Here is an 18,764-nt window from a genome sequence, read left to right on the forward strand (position 1 = left end):
ATTTAATTTATCTGAAAATTGTTTAAACTATCTGTGATCTACATCTCAATTATGATAACCTTGTTATCATTTTTCACTACTCAGAAATTCTTTCAAGTGTTTAGCGAGGCTTTCAAGGTTGCGTTCCTATTATGTCTACTCTAATAATTTGAATAGAATGAGAATACAGAGATTAAGACTTTATTGAATTATGGCAGTGCAGAAGTACTTAATAATCACCTTACAGCTGTGCAAAGAGATAATGAGCACATATCACAACTAGATGATAAAAGAATAAGAGATGACGCAGCTCGTGAAGAGGCTAAACGGAAAGAGAAGGCTCACGTAGAAGAAAAAATACGTCAAGAAAGGATCAAAGCTGAAGAAGAGGTTCTTTCTGCACGTATATCATTTAAATATTTTTTGTATCTAAACATTATGTATGCTTATTGGCGTTCATCGTCTCTATAATTCTTTTATTTTTTTTTATGTTACGGCAACTAGCCAATCTTATCTCAAAGTAAGACAGCCCTTACTGTAATAGAAAAATGATTCGATCGAATTCATAAATATTTTCTTGAGCCTTTTGGAATTTGTTTTTTCCCCCATGGAAAAAAGGTAGATGTGACAGACATTCGTATATGAAAAAAAAACTTATCGCGAATTTAGATCTTTCTGTAACTTTTGACAAGAAGCGGCCTAGGTAAAATTTTCATATTTCTTCTTTATATGAAGTTTATTTGTTTATAACTTTGCTTTACTCATTCAAAAACTTGAGAGCTTCAAAGAAGAATTATTGCAGCAACTTGTCCACATACTTGGTTAGGGTTGCCTGATTGCCATGTTGTGCCGACTGTGAAACTATACCGATGAAGCTCAAACACAATCTTGTTAGAGTAACTCAAATTCACAGGTTTGCTAATAAGAAAAGCTAGATCATTGTCGAATTTTGGCCCAGACAAAATGACAAGAACGTTGGGGTTGGCGACGTGTACTACTTCTGCTCCTTTCTGCAGGTACATGTCCATTACAAGCCCATCAAAATCAATATTTTTAAATTCATGTTCAAGCACCCCCCAATGATTTTGGCATGTTAGCCTCGCCTTCAACTGTAATATGAAGATTTGAGAGAGAGAAGAGAGACGCACAGTCTGAATGATGAAGTTGTCAAAATTCAGGGGAGTAATTAATTTGGAACTTCCCTGTCCACCAAATATTAATGGGATAACGGCGATCCATAACCTGATTGGAGCTTTGACAACTTAATATCAGAGCTTCATACGATTGAAAAGAATATTATCGCGAATTTAGATCTTTCTGTACCTTTTGACAAGAAGCAGCCTAGGTAAATTTTTTATTTTGCTTCATTATATGAAGTTTATTGGTTATAACTTTGTTTTACTCATTTAGAAACTTGAGAGTTTCAAAGGAGAATTATTGCAGCAACTTGCCATTGTTAGAGTAACTCAAATTCACATGTTTGCTAATAAGAAAAGATAGATCATTGTCGAATTTCAGCCCAGACAAAATGACAAGAACATTGGGGTTGGTGACGTGTACTACTTCTGCTCCTTTCTGCATGTACTTGTCCATTACAAGCCCATCAAAATCAATATTTTTAAATTCATGTTCAAGCATCCACCCCTCCCCCCCACGATTTTTGGCATGTTAGCCTCGCCTTCAACTATAATATGAAGATTTGAGAGAGAGAAGAGAGACACGTAGTCTGAATGATGAAGTTGTCAAAATTCAGGGGAGTCATTAATTTGGAACTTCACTGTCCACCAAATATTAATGGGATAACGGCGATCCATAACCTGATTGGAGCTTTGACAACTTAATATCAGAGCTTGATACGATTGAAAAGAAGATTTTCACGACTTTAGATTTTTCTGTACCTTTTGACAAGAAACAGCCTAGGTAAATTTTTTATTTTGCTTCATTATATGAAGTTTATTGATTATATTTTTGTTTTACTCATTCAGAAACTTGAGAGTTTCAAAGGAGATATATTGCAGCAACTTGCCCACATACTTGGTTAGGGTTGCCTGATTGTCATGATGTGCAGTATGTGAAACTATACCAATGAAACTCAAACACAATCTTGTTAGAGTAACTCAAATTCACAGGTTTGCTAAAAAAAATAGATCATTGTCGAATTTCGGCCCAGAAAAAATGACAAGAACGTTGGGGTTGGCGGCGTGTACTACTTCTGCTCCTTTCTACATATATCTGTCTATTACAAACCTATCAGAATCAATATTTTTAAATTCATGTTCAAGTGCAACCCCCCCCCCCCCCCCCACCACGATTTTTGGCATGTTAGTCTCGCCTTCAACTTTAATATCAAGATTTGAGAGAGAAAAGAGAGATCGCACAGTCTGAATGATGAAGTTGTAAAAATTCAGGGAAGTCATTAATTTGGAACTTCGCTGTCCACCAAATATTAATGGGATAACGGCGATCCACAACCTGATTGGAGTTTTGACAACTTATTATCAGAGCTTGATACGATTGAAAAGAAGATTATCGTGAATTTAGATCTTTTTGTACCTTTTGACAAGAAGCAACCTAGGTAAATTTTTTATTTTGCTTCATTATATGAAGTTTATTGGTTATAACTTTGTTTACTCATTCAGAATATTGAAAGTTTCAAAGGAGAATTATTGCAGCAACTTGCCAACATACTTGGTTATGGTTGCCTGATTGCCATGATGTGCAATCTGTGAAACAATACTAATGAAACTCAAACACAATCTTGTTAGAGTAACTCAAATTCACAGGTTTGCTAATAAAAAAAGATAGATTATTGTCGAATTTCAGCCCAGAAAAAATGACAAGAACATTGGGGTTGGCGGCGTGTACTACTTCTGCTCCTTTCTGCATATACCTGTCCATTACAAGCCTATCAGAATCAATATTTTTAAATTCATGTTCAAGAAGCAGCCTAGGTAAATTTTTTAAAAGAGAATTATTGCAGCAACTTGCCCACATACTTGGTTAGGGTTGCCTGATTGCCATGATGTGCCGTCAGTGAAACTATACCATTGAAGCTCAAACAATATTTTGTTAGAGTAATTCAAATTCACAAGTTTGCTAATAAGAAAAGATAGATCATTGTCGAATTTCAGCTCAGACAAAATTACAAGAACGTTGGGGTTGGCGGCTTGTACTACTTCTACTCCTTTCTGCATGTACCTTTCCAATACAAGACCATCAAAATAAATATTTTTAAATTAATGTTCAAACCTCCCCCCTCCTCCCCTTAAACAATCAAGTTTACATGTTCCTTAATTCTTAGTGTACACCAGGTTTTTGATCACCCTTTGTTTTTTTTTTTTGCAGTGATGATTCTGATTATGTGTTTCTGTTGATGCTCAATGTCATTTGATGGATAAAGTGGGATTAGCAGAAGGCGCACTCCATGAGCTAAATCATGAATTTCTGCTTTATGTTTCGATGAGTAGACATACTTGATTTGTGTGTGATGATTTGGGAAAATGATATCAACGAGGTTAACAACTCTGAACTCTCTTTTGCCAGAGACCGTGCTATTCGATTTGATCTTTTTCGCATACGTAGATGCTCTGGTGCACATATTTGCCCCGAGTAGAAATTGAAGAAACATGTGGAAAATTTCCATATTCCTGAAAGGGAATATCCGTTGATCATCATCCAGTTATCGCAATCAATCATCGAGGTTGCATTAATTTCATTAAATGTCATGTTTATGTTCAATCACTCATATTTAAGGATTTATACATATGTAAGAATTATGACTCTCACATACATATTGTAAAATTAAAATTAATATATTTTTGAATATTTTTATCAGTATTGTATTTATGAAATTACTTTTCCATTCTTATAGTGTCCAAAGTTAAGAATTCATATAACTTTTTTTTTCGATATATATATACACACACATTAATGTTGATAGATTCTATCATTGTTTCGATTATGAAAACATTACTAACATGAATTATGCATATGACAAAGGATTAGCTCAGTTCTTAAATCTTCAAAAATATTTTTATCAATCAAGTTGGCCTTTTAGTTACTTTAAATGTAAAAAAAAATTAATTAAAGAATCTGTAGATCGTAGAGTAATTAATATCAAATATAAAGAAATTATTAATATTTTATATGGGAAACCTACAATTTCAATTCTTCGATTTCGATAAAATGAATAAACTATGAATTAATACAAATTTATTTGATTTGAATTTTAATCTACTAATTTATATTTAACTTAAAGTTTTGGCACAACAAATTAATTTTTTGTCGATATTTCTATAATTCGATATGGCAGTATCATATCCAAATTTCTTATTTTTTAACAAAAGAAATATAATGGATGTTGACCAAAATTACGGTCAACTCGTCCATGTACATATATGATGCATGTAATTATCTTGTAAAAAAAAGGTTAGTTATGAATTTTGTTTTCTATTTTTTAAAAATTAATTGAATGCAAGTAAAATCCACGTACCTTCTTTTTTGTCGAAATTTCATCATCAGAAATTTCTTGGAAAGTCTTGGATAACAATAAGCTTTCGCCAATCTTGCAAGGAAAATCAAATTTTACATGTTATTTAATAACATGTCATATCAAATGTATTAATCATTAAATCATCCGAATTTTTTAATTTATATTTTGTAACAATTTTATGATTACTCATCCATATTGCATCATGAAACTCAAGCACCATATCTATATATGTAAAAACGTTGCCAGTTTGTTTCTTGAAAGCATCGATAACCTTCTTTTTCTTACTATTTGAAACATTCAGTTGGTTCTTAAAAGTGGGATACGGTTTGTGCTACAAACAAATTGTGATTCGTTTATGAATTTGGAGCTAAAATTTCTGTAATAATCAATGGGAAATACAAGCTCAGTTCCAAGAAAATTTTCGTCTTCATTTGATTATAATGGCTACCATGCTCTGCACCACCATCAGTGTTGTACCCCACTGCACCACCATGCTCCGTCGACCCTTGCACCCCAACGCCGGCTGGACAGGAAATTCTCAAGAATTGATGAAAATTACCAAACTTTGGATCAAGTAATTAGGCCATCATGTTGAATTGCACGCGGAATTCTTGTTCCATTTGATTGGTTTAGCTGTGTAAGGACAACTGAATGGTTAGGCTAGGTTGTCTTAATTCATGTCACGTCTATAAAAATTATGAAATTGCATATATAATTTATAAAAAAAAATGGCAACTTCTGCTCAAAAAAATTTAATTCACCATTCTCTTCCGAATAACTATCCACATCATCTCGATAAATGGAGTACCAATTAATTATTTACTTTTTCTCAGGTAACGGCTGCCCTCTCCCGGTCGGGATTAGGGTCTTCCAATCTAATTTTTTGTATTGATTTCACATAGAGTAATGAGTGGACAAGTTGAAAACTTCAAACATATGTATAAATTTTTCGACAAATCCTTCAGAAAAATTTATAGGATTATGCTAACTTTTGATGAAAACCAGGAGCCAAGTCTTTTAACCGGAATAGCTTGCATCATCTCGGGAATGTCCAAAATCCCTACAAACAAGCCATAACCATCATTGAGAAAACCCTGTCATCTTTTGATGAAGATAACCTGATTCCATGTTTTGGATTTGGAGATGGTAAAGTTTCAAGAGGGATATATCTAATCAACAAGAAAACGATCATTTAGTTGTAATGACGGTCCAAATTTTTCTTGCAGCATCGACACACGACCAACATGTCTTTAGTTTTTATCCAGACGGAAGGTTTTGTGAGGGATTCGAAGAGGTGCTAACCAGATACCGCCAGTTAGTTCCTCAGCTTCGTCTTTCTGGTGCTCGCATCCACACCTTTTTTGGCAGAGTAGAGCCAGTGAGCATAATCGAAACCGTGCATGAATTTTGAAAACCTTGAGTTCAAAGGGACCAATTTCGTTGTATTGAGTCTGCCATGATGAGTAGTCATAAATTCTGCATTGATTTCAGGTCCAACATCATTTGCACCGGTTATTGAAATGGCTATGAGCATTGTTGAGGAAAGTAGAGAGGCTAGAACCATGTTTTGCTCATCATCGCAGATGGCCAGGTACACTGACTATATTCACTTTAAGTTCTTGTTATGAAAGATGTCACACTGAGAGACTGTTGGAATGAATTGCCTCTCAACTCCTCGAATGTAATGTTAAGTTCAGATATTCTCAGAATGCCTGAAAAATGCATATCCTATTTACAAGGTGCTCGACTAGCATTTCATGTTCGGAGTAAGCGCATTAAAAACCTAGGACTTATGGGAAATATCCTTAGTTGTTATTAATATTCATGATCATGTAATAACGAATGAATGTGCGTGTAGGTGACAAGAAGCAGTGATACACCAAATGGTCAATTGAGCTCACAGGAGAAGAAAACACACATTTACACACACATGTATGCATTTATGTAGGTGTGTGTGTGTGTGAAACTCTATTATAGAGATAAAATTCTGGAAGTATTTTATTTTCTGTATCAGCCATCAGACTGGGAATCCTCCAAGCAGAGATGTGTTAGAGTAGGTGCACGTCGAGCCAAGTGTTGGCCGACTGTTCACGATGAAACTCTTTGTATAAACGATCTTTATTTTAATAATATTTTAATTTATTAATTTGGCGCATCTTTATCTTTATACACATGCTAGTTGCATAGATAAAGTCCTTGAATATACAAATAGTAGAAAGAATATGAGATTCTCATATGATGAGTATCATGAAACTCATATTTGGAATACTGTATATTCTAAACCGTTCCTAGTCGATTCAGCCGCCACTAAGAAGGATAAAGGCCGCTCGAGTTAGAGACTAGTATCTGCGATGTGAGTACCTTGTTTCATTGGTAGGGGACATTGTGATGTCCGAGCATGCAGATAGGTGCTCCTGGTAGAGTGCACTGAACAACCCTCTATAAAGGACTTTCCAAGTGGTTCTCACTTATCGAGTGGAAAAGTCCTAGTTTATGGTTGTACACCATTAGTCCTTATGACCCGGGACAACATTGAGACTCTATATGCTAGCGTTTCACTTTGACTTGTTTACCGACTCTTATGGGGTCATCAGGTGGCAAGGTTGGGTGTTACGGCGAAACATATAGGAGTCGATGCATTGTAGCCGGGGATTCACCGCTTACCTACGGGTATGGATATCCTATGTGTTTTTTCATGTATGTGTGGGTTGAAATCTCTGATCAGAGTATGGTGGTAATTATGAAAGGGGTTTCATAGATTACACCATCGATGCAACCACAACATGACACATAGTATCGATTCATTGACAACTCTCGATAAACCAATAGTTGTCGAATCGGTCGGGATATATGAGTTGAAGGGACCGTACTGTACGCTAACCATAATTGAATGGTTCTTGCAGGCACTATCATGTGATACCTAGGGAATCACGTAAGCGATGCTGCTAGGCGTTTAACGTGATTGGTTGGGTACTATCAGACTTGAGTTCTGACGTTCTTATTATCAAGGTGTTGATAAGTAAGAATGGAGCAATTGGGGTATGCTCGAATAAGGACATGTTTAGTCCGAATCACATGGAGATGTGAACCCACGGCTAGTCGTATCAATGAACCATTGAGGGCCACACAAGTACTTGCTTTGTAAATCCCGAAGAGAAGTAAAAATAGTTCAATGTGTTGAACGGCTTATAAATGTGTTTATAAGCGTAAAGAAAAATAGAAGTATGACTTCTAAGAGAGAAATATAAATTTTAATTTATGGAAGTGTTCCTAAGATTAAAATTTGGCCAAGTAAATAATGTAGTTGAAAATTGTGATTTTCATAAACATTATTGTGGACTAAATTAAATTAATTCAAGTGTTGAATTAATTAAACACTAGTGGACCTAGTAGAGTCTAAATAATTAAATTAATTCAAGTGTTGAATTAATTAAATTATATTGAGTCTTGTAGAGCTCAATTAAAAATAATTATTTAACTAGTGGGACTTGAATAAATTCAAGTAGTATTTAATTAATCTCAAATGTGTTTGAGATAATTAAAATTTAATCTATGGTTTTTAATGTGTTAAAAACCATATAATATATGTGAGACATGCTAGGGTTTGCATGCTTGGGAGGTGAAGAGTCTTGATTACTTCTGATTAAAAAATTCAAAAAAGGCGTGCACCTTTTCTCTCAACTTTTCCCACACCCAAGACTAGACTTCACTCCCTCATTCCTCACCTCACTTGGCCGAAACTTGAGTGGCTTTTTCTCTCAAAATTTTTCTTGTTTTGTTCTTCATTTCTTGGAGAATAAAACCCTTCTCTTTGAAAAATCCTCAAGTTTTTCTAGTGCAAAACTTGAGGGGATTTACCTTGTTGAGTGGTGGGCCTAATTCTTGAAGGGGAAGGAAGCTTGTAGACTTGTCTTGCCAAAGAAGAGCTTAGTTGCTAGTCAACTAAGTTGGAGACATCATCAACCTTTTAAGGTTGATAGGTAAATCACTTTCTAACACCCTATGAATGAGTTCTTGGTGTTTATTGTATTTTTGCTACACAAATGTTTAGGGACCGAAAATTTTAAAATTTTATGCTTCCGTTGCTTGTTTTCGGGCTCCCTAAATCGTTCCTTTCAAGTGGTATCAAGAGCTACGGTTACCATTTTGTGTAGCATAATACAATAATATTAAGTTGAGATCGATTTCTAACCGCTTGAAAAAATTTTGTGCAAGGATAATGACAAGGCCGAAAATTTTTGGAATCAGAACAAAAAAAAAAATATTTGTTTCGGGCAGCTTGCTGCTGCCCGTGAAGTCTCGGGCTGCCCGAGAATTTCGGGCAGCATATGGGGCAGCCTTCGGGCTGCCCGGAAAATTCCATTTTTTAAAGAAAAAAAAAATTTTTGTTGCCGGAATCCGACGACGGCGATGACGGCTAGGGTTTCCAAAAGTGTTTTGGACAATCTTAGTGTCATGGGTCTTGAGTTGTTGGGCCATTGGATGGCCAACATAATTTGTGAAATTTAAATGGGCCAAAACATTTTTGGTGGAAAATGGTTTTTGAGCCCTTAAGTTTAAATTTACAATTGTTGCACATATTTTCTCATAAAATAAATAATTGAAGTAGGACTTTAATTATTTATAGTAAATTGTGATTTACAAGAAATTCGATTATAAATAAATTAATTTGAAAGTAGACGAAGGAGTTTGTATACTTTGTTAATTTAATTTATAATTGTGGCGGTTAGTGATTGGATCAAAATATATAATATTGGATCAATTAATTATTGTGATAATTAATTGATGGTGTATGATATGTGATATTATGCATGAAGGATGATCAAAAGCCCAAACCCAATTTGCTAGGTGCATGGTAGGATATTTGTGTTGAATGATTGTAATAATTATCAATTTAAGTGGGCTTGGTTTATGGCCCGTTCCCACCCCCATGAGATGTATCCCTATGTGCCATGGATATTTAATTGTAAATATTAGAATAGTGGAAGATCAAGATTGGAAGATGGTGACCTTGGTGATTATGAAGATCGAAGACATGTAATATTGGATGCTAATGTAATAATGTAGTTGCATTTGCATCCCGTGCATTTACCCTAGGATTGGACCTAGGCCCGTGTTTAGCTCACACGGGCCATTAGTTTTGGGGCAATTGATCATCCTTGTACTGTTTTCTATTTATAATATATGCATGATATGTTATAAATAATGAGTATGTGCGTTATTATTATTATTATAATAACAAAGTTGCATGAATCCGACAAACATACGATCAAACATGGCGAGCTTTTAAAATAAAATTAATGATGAGACATTTCAAAAATTAAAAACCCTCATTTTGAATAAGATTCAAAATTAATATCAAGTCCGAAAAGGGGAATTATAAATTTGTTTATAATTTCCTTGTCTTCCATCGACAATGGATGCATGATGAACGCTACCCGTGCTCGGGGCTCGGCTCATATTATTGAGGGGGCCCTGGGTGCCGGAAAGCTGTGACATCCATTGACATAGTGATGTGAACTACGTGGAACTCTCATGATTTCGGCTCATATTATTGAGGGAACTCATGGCGACCGTCCATTAAGGTTTAGTATCGATTGGTTAGGCTTGACACGTGAAGATGAACGACGTCATATTATTGGGTCCTAATCAAACGTGAGATAAAAGTATACGTAGAGGGTTGCATAGCGATGCAATTGGAAACTACCTTTTAGGAATTGTGATTGGCCGATATTATTCGGGATCACAATTCGCTAATTGGACCTTACGTACCTACTGAGGAAAGTGTTTCCCGTTTTTCACTAGAGGGTAGTGAAAATGTCAAAACAGTGGGAGCGATAATTTATAAAGTAAAAGTCCAAACTTTATATCTTATTAAATATTTTAAAATAGTCATTAGCATTTATCTGTTTTACTTTTCAGTACAAATCTTTGACAATGTCATCAATTCGCAACCCGTTTTCGGTTATTCTCGAAAAACACATTCTAACCGGACCTAACTATATCACTTGGCTAAGAAATCTAAAGATTGTCTTAAACTCGGAGAAAATCGCATACACACTGACTGAGTCGCCCCCTGCTGAGGCTCCGACTAGCTGCACTCCTGAGGAATTGCAGACCTACAAGGATTGGTGCGACAATGACTTGAAGGCGAGGTGTTATATGCAGGCTTCGATGAACGATGAGCTGCAAAGGCGATTCGAGGATGCAAAGAATGCTGCTGACATTCATATGCACCTCAAGGAGCTCTTCGGTGAGCAGACTCGGCCTTTGAGGCATGCCACAGTAAAGGAGCTCATCACTTTACGCATGCGAGATGGGACTTCGGTCCATGAGCATGGCCTAAAGTTGATTGGGCTCGTGGACAAGCTCGTAGGCATGGATTTGGTATTGCCTTCGGAGTTGACCACTGATGTGTTGCTGCTGTCGCTGCCTAGCTCTTTCGATCCTTTTGTCGTGAACTTCAATACGAACAAGCTCGAGCCCAGCCTTGAAGAGTTGGTGAACATGCTTGTGACCTTTGAGTCCACAATCAAAAAGGAGAAGTCGGTTCTTTATGTGGGCTCTTCATCTGGCACGAAGACCGGTCCACCTGGGAAGGGAAAGAAGCGTTCTTTTCAGCGCCCCAAGAAGAGCGAGCCCTTGAAGAGGCAGACTCCGAATCCCATAGTGGCAGCCGCGCCAGCCAAGGCTGAGAAGACAGTTGACGTCTGTCATCACTGCAAGAAGCCTGGACATTGGAGGCGTAACTGCAGGGAATATCTTGCGCAGAAGGGTTCTGGCAAAGGTATGTTCTTTATTGAAGTAAATATCTCGATTAACTCTACTTCTTGGGTATTGGATACCGGCTGTGGCTCACATCTCTGTAATGATTTGCAGGCGATGGGAAGAAGTAGAAGGCTCCGAGAGGGTGAGACCTTCTTAAGGATGGGCAATAGGGCAAGAGTTGCTGCCAAAGCTGTTGGAGATGTTTATTTAATTTTGAACAATGATTTTAAGCTTGTTTTGAGAGATGTTTTATTTGTACCAGACTTGATCAAAAACATTATTTTCATTTCTATGCTTGATATCGATGGATTTTCTTGTTTATTTGGCAAAGGTGTTTGCAATATTTACAAGAATGAATGTTTAGTTGGTACCGGTGAACTTGAAAACAATCTCTACACCTTAAAATTAAAAGATATTCCACTTAACAATGTCCAAACGATAACAACAACAAATAAGCGCAAACAAGATACTCTTAATTCGGCATAATTATGGCATGCTCGATTAGGTCATATTTCCCTAAGAAGGATAAACAAGCTAGTGGGAGTTGGCATGTTTGATATGTCCGATATTAATGCTCTCACGACTTGTGAATCCTGTCTAAAAGGAAAGATGACCAAAATTCCCTTTAAGGGCCATGCGGAGCGAGCCAAAGGGTTATTGGATTTGATCCATACCGATGTGTGCGGTCCGCTTAGCATCACCACTAAGCATGGACATTCCTACTTCATCACCTTTACCGATGACTTTTCGAGGTATGGGTATGTGTATTTGATGAAATACAAGTCTGAAGCCTTTGAAAGGTTCAAAGAATTCAGAAGTGAAGTAGAGAAACAATTGGGACGAAGCATCAAGACACTTCGATCGGATCGAGGTGGTGAGTACTTGAGTGCCGAGTTCCAAGAGTATCTTAGAGAGAATGGGATTCTCTCGCAGTGGACTCCGCCCGCTACACCGCAGTTGAATGGTGTTTCGGAGCGTCGTAACCGGACTTTGATGTACATGGTTCGGTCTATGATGGGGTTCACGGAGTTGCCGCCATCCTTTTGGGGATATGCGCTTGAAACAGCGGCACTGTTGTTGAACAATGTCCATACAAAGGCAGTTGACAAGACTCCATATGAGATATGGATGGGTAAGCCTCCCAAGTATTCTTATCTTAGAATATGGGGGTGCCCTGCTTACGTGAAGCAGACAGTGGGAGATAAATTGGATAGTCGATCCATTTTATGCTACTTTGTGGGATATCCAAGGAATTCCGTTGGATATTGTTTCTATCATCCCCAAGAAACAAAGGTGTTTGTTTCTAGGAATGCAACCTTTTTGGAAAAGGAATTTCTATTGGATAGAAAGGGCGAGATGATAGAACTCGAAGAGGTTCGAGAGACACCCACAGTTGTAGAACCCACACCCAATGAGCTAAGTGAGGAGATAAAAGCTCCTAGGAGATCCGAGAGGATCTCGAGACCACCTGTGAGGTATGGTCTGCTTCTTGAAGAGGGCCATGATGAGCCTAATCTTGGATGTGATCCAAGGACCTTCAAGGAAGCGTTATCGGATGCCGATTCATCCAAGTGGCTTGAAGCAATGGAATCTGAGATGAATTCCATGCATTCGAACCAAGTGTGGAATCTTGTGGATCCACCTGAGGGAACTGTTCCCATAGGGTGTAAATGGATTTACAAGAGGAAACTTGGGGCGGATGGGAAGGTATTGACCTTCAAGGCGCGATTGGTAGCAAAAGGGTATACTCAAAGGCAAGGTGTTGACTATGAGGAAACCTTTTCTCCAGTTGCGATGTTCAAGTCCATTAAGATATTGCTAGCCATAGCTGCATGGTATGACTATGAGATATGGCAGATGGATGTGAAGACAGCCTTCCTTAATGGGGATATTAAGGAAGAAATTTACATGTCTCAACCTGAAGGGTTTACATCCATCGGAAGTGAGCATATGGTATGCAAACTTCAAAGATCTATTTATGGTCTTAAGCAGGCATCGAGGAGCTGGAACCTCAGATTCGATAGTACAATCAAAGAGTTTGGTTTTACTAAGAATCCTGAGGAACCCTGTGTGTATAAGAAGGTCAGTGGGAGTGCTGTGACATTCCTTGTTCTTTATGTTGATGACATTCTACTCATTGGGAATGATGTAGGAATGTTGCAATCAACAAAGATATGGTTAGCAAGTAAGTTCTCAATGCAGGACTTGGGTGAAGCATCTTTTGTATTGGGAATACAGATCTATAGAGATAGATCAAGAAGATTGCTTGGTCTCACCCAGTCCACATACATTGATACCATCGTGAAGCGGTTCTCGATGGATGAGTCCAAGAGAGGACATCTACCAATGTGTCATGGCGTGTCCCTATCCAAGTCTATGTCTCCCAAGACTGATGCAGAGATAGCGGCGATGACACAAATTCCGTATGCTTCGGCTATTGGTAGTATCATGTATGGGATGATATCTACACGTCCTGACGTGGCATTTGCACTAAGTGTAGTGAGTAGATATCAATCCAACCATGGTCTTCCACACTGAAAAGCTGTGAAAGACATCCTCAAGTATTTGAGAAGGACCAATAAGTTGTTTTTGGTCTATGGGGGTGGAGAACTGAAATTGGAAGGCTATACCGACTCTAGCTTCCAAAGCGATGTTGATGACTCGAAGTCAACCTCCGGATTCATATTCATGCTCAATGGTGGTGCTGTCTCTTGGAAGAGTTCCAAGCAAGACAGTACTGCGGATTCCACCACTGAGGCAGAATACATTGCTGCATCGGCTGCAGCAAAGGAGGCAGTTTGGATTAGGAATTTCGTCCAAGAGTTGGGCGTCATTCCTAATGGAGTTGCTCCTATCCCGGTGATGTGTGACAACACGGGAGCCATAGCTCAGGCGAAGGAGTCAAGGTCTCATCAGAAGTCCAAACATGTATTGAGAAAGTACCACATCCTCCGAGAGATTGTGGAACGAGGAGAAGTGTCGATCGACAAAGTCGGTTCCGCAGATAATGTTGCTGATCCACTAACTAAGCCTTTACCAGGACCATCATTCGAGAAGCATCGCGAATCAATGGGTCTAAAGTATATAGGTAGTTGGCTCTAGTGCAAGTGGGAGATTGTTAGAGTAGGTGCACGTCGAGCCAAGTGTTGGCCGACTGTTCATGATGAAACTCTTTGTATAAACGATCTTTATTTTAATAATATTTTAATTTATTAATTTGGCGCATCTTTATCTTTATACCCATGCTAGTTGCATAGATAAAGTCCTTGAATATACAAATAGTAGAAAGAATATGAGATGCTCATATGATGAGTATCATGAAACTCATATTTGGAATACTGTATATTCTAAACCGTTCCTAGTCGATTCAGCCGCCACTAAGAAGGATAAAGGCCGCTCGAGTTAAAGACTAGTATCTGCGATGTGAGTACCATGTTTCATTGGTAGGGGACATTGTGATGTCCGAGCATGCAGATAGGTGCTCCTGGTAGAGTGCACTGAACAACCCTCTATAAAGGACTTTCCAAGTGGTTCTCACTTATCGAGTGGAAAAGTCCTAGTTTATGGTTGTACACCATTAGTCTTTATGACCCGGGACAACATTGAGACTCTATATGCTAGCGTTTCACTTTGACTTGTTTACCGACTCTTATGGGGTCATCTGGTGGCAAGGTTGGGTGTTACGGCGAAACATATAGGAGTCGATGCATTGTAGCCGGGGATTCACCGCTTACCTACGGGTATGGATATCCTATGTGTTTTTTCATGTATGTGTGGGTTGAAATCTCTGATCAGAGTATGGTGGTAATTATGAAAGGGGTTTCATAGATTACACCATCGATGCAACCACAACATGACACATAGTATCGATTCATTGACAACTCTCGATAAACCAATAGTTGTCGAATCGGTCGGGATATATGAGTTGAAGGGACCGTACTGTACGCTAACCATAATTGAATGGTTCTTGCAGGCACTATCATGTGATACCTAGGGAATCACGTAAGCGATGCTGCTAGGTGTTTAACGTGATTGGTTGGGTACTATCAGACTTGAGTTCTGACGTTCTTATTATCAAGGTGTTGATATGTAAGAATGGAGCAATTGGGGTATGCTCGAATAAGGACATGTTTAGTCCGAATCACATGGAGATGTGAACCCACGGCTAGTCGTATCAATGAACCATTGAGGGCCACACAAGTACTTGCTTTGTAAATCCCGAAGAGAAGTAAAAATAGTTCAATGTGTTGAACGGCTTATAAATGTGTTTATAAGCGTAAAGAAAAATAGAAGTATGACTTCTAAGAGAGAAATATAAATTTAATTTATGGAAGTGTTCCTAAGATTAAAATTTGGCCAAGTAAATAATGTAGTTGAAAATTGTGATTTTCATAAACATTATTGTGGACTAAATTAAATTAATTCAAGTGTTGAATTAATTAAACACTAGTGGACCTAGTAGAGTCTAAATAATTAAATTAATTCAAGTGTTGAATTAATTAAATTATATTGAGTCTTGTAGAGCTCAATTAAAAATAATTATTTAACTAGTGGGACTTGAATAAATTCAAGTAGTATTTAATTAATCTCAAATGTGTTTGAGATAATTAAAATTTATTCTATGGTTTTTAATGTGTTAAAAACCATATAATATATGTGAGACATGCTAGGGTTTGCATGCTTGGGAGGTGAAGAGTCTTGATAACTTTTGATTAAAAAATTCAAAAAAGGCGTGCACATTTTCTCCCAACTTTTCCCACACCCAAGACTAGACTTCACTCCCTCATTCCTCACCTCACTTGGCCGAAACTTGAGTGACTTTTTCTCTAAAAAATTTTCTTGTTTTGTTCTTCATTTTCTTGGAGAATAAAACCCTTCTCTTTGAAAAATCCTCAAGTTTTTCTAGTGCAAAACTTGAGGGGATTTACCTTGTTGAGTGGTTGGCCTAATTCTTGAAGGGGAAGGAAGCTTGTAGACTTGTCTTGCCAAAGAAGAGCTTAGTTGCTAGTCAACTAAGTTGGAGCCATCATCAACCTTTTAAGGTTGATAGGTAAATCACTTTCTAACACCCTATGAATGAGTTCTTGGTGTTTATTGTATTTATGCTACACAAATGTTTAGGGGCCGAAAATTTTAAAATTTTATGCTTTCGTTGCTTATTTTCGGGCTCCCTAAATCGTTCCTTTCAAGATGTTCTTCCGCCACCTTCTCATGGCAGAGTTTCTTCCAGCGGCAGTTCACTTAATCCGTATGGTTCAAGCAGTTTTCCGCACAGTACTCTGTTTTATTCTGCCCATGAATCACCATCGAGCAATATGTATGACAACAAGGTAATGGATTCACCATAATCCTAGCAGGGCAATTGTTATCACTTGTCGAGCATACGGATAGCTAGCTGAGTAGAATGCTCGTTTGGTGTCGAGTTTTCAACATTTGAGTGTTTTTGTTTCTTGAATTTATAATCTTACTCGTTTCCTCGTCAGGGTTGTCCAATTTGTAAGAGACACTCAAAAGAAATGGCTTTTGGCTGTGGACATCAGGTAAAGATTGCCAACTTCTCTCTACATAACGAGGTTATTTCACGAAGAATGATGCAATCTTGAATCGTTTTGGTTTTGTCGTTCTTGGCCAGACCTATCGTTACTATGGAATAGGCCTTGTTTATTGTCCGATATGCCGAAGCACGATCACGACAAGAATAAAATTGTATCCATAGATAAGAATAATTACAATGAAGCATCAAATCAAGTTACAGAGCCCTCAATCCAGACAGTATGTAGTGACCCGTTCCAGAATCACCTACTAATCAGAACTTAAGCATGCAAAATTAACATTAAAACTAAATCAGATAAAACAGCGGAAAAACAGTAATACAACCCAATCGAATCTGTAAGTACAAAATACTTAAACAACCAGATCGAACTAAATCCGAAAACAAATACCAACAGCTATGGGTCAACCTCTGCCGGCTCCCTGTCCACTCCCTCCTGGTCCGTCCAACCTGAGACCTGCCCCATCGAATAGGGTGTCCAAAACAGAGATAAACCGAGGACGTGAGCATAAAACGCTCAGCACCGAAAGCATGAGTATACAAGACTATGACATGCATGTATGCAAAATGTACTGAATACCAGGATCTGGGTATATCGAAAATACTGCTCAGGTAAATGACGTCAAGGTATGTAGCACTCTGCGCCGTCGCACCAGGAGGTGGCTCCCATACCAAAATAAACCTGTGGATATACCGGTAACCTGACCACCGTCGGCCAACGGGGTCCAACCATCCACAACAAACGAAGGCTGAGCACCCTCTCAACAGGCTATCTCAAAGATAATCAGGCCCAATATGATTATGCAAATGCCGCATAATAAACCATGCATCATATGACAGATAATAATGCAACATATAAACATGCAACACATAGTAAAGCATACTCAATCCTGCTATCTCGGATAGTACTTTCGTACCTCAAATCAGTAGATCCTATCAGTCAGTCCTAGAACCAAGCCTGCGTCCGTAGTCAGCCCACTGATGCAGCTAGCTCCCAACTAAAGCACAGCTCCGCTACAAAACTAGTAGCTCCCCGCTAGTGCCTGAATCTCGGGAAAAGACTAGAAACCTATCAAAAACGACTGAAACGCTCTGGAACACTCGGAATTGGCGAGTTAGAAATGAAGCCTCGCGCCTCTATTTATAGACAACGATCGGACGATCCGATCCACTTCGGACGATCCGAACCGGTACACTTCGGACGATCCGAACTCCTTCCGGACGATCCGAACATTGCATGTCTTCCACGTGCCCAGCCACCTGTCTCGGACGATCCGAACCCTGATCGGACGATCCGAACTCTGCATGACTTCCACGCGTCCAACCACCTGTCTCGGACGGTCCGAACCCTCTTCGGACGATCCGAACCATCTTCGGACGGTCCGAACCCTGTTCGTTCCTTCCGATCTCACAGAAACACAATTAATCCAATAATTAACTCAAATTAGACATCGGGATACTACATTCTCCCCCTCTAAAAAGGATTTCGTCCGCGAAATCGAGTCTGAAGAATGACAATTCTGAACAACAATACATTCAATTTAAGAATGAATTACAACTGAAAGTACAACTGAAATTACAATCATAACTGAAGATACTATAACTAGAACAACTCAGGATGCTCTGACCGCATGCGACTTTCTAGTTCCCAAGTAGCTTCTTCAGTACCTCTGCGCTGCCACTGCACCAAGACAAGAGGAATAGTCTTATTCCGCAGTACTTTATCCTTCCGGTCTAAGATCGAAATCGGTCTCTCCACAAAAGACAAATCCGGATTCAGCTGAACTTCTGTCGGATGCAAAACATGAGACTCATCTGCTACGTATCGTCTCAACAAGGACACATGAAACACATTGTGTACACTAGACAGATACGGTGGCAAAGCCAATCTGTAGGCCAAATCTCCCACACATTCTAAGATCTCAAAAGGACCAATGAATCTCGGAGATAGCTTACCCTTGAGTCCAAATCTCA

The sequence above is a fragment of the Primulina eburnea genome, unplaced genomic scaffold (assembly GCF_022965805.1).
Source record: "Primulina eburnea isolate SZY01 unplaced genomic scaffold, ASM2296580v1 ctg739_ERROPOS11973397, whole genome shotgun sequence".
Lineage (NCBI taxonomy): Eukaryota > Viridiplantae > Streptophyta > Magnoliopsida > Lamiales > Gesneriaceae > Primulina > Primulina eburnea.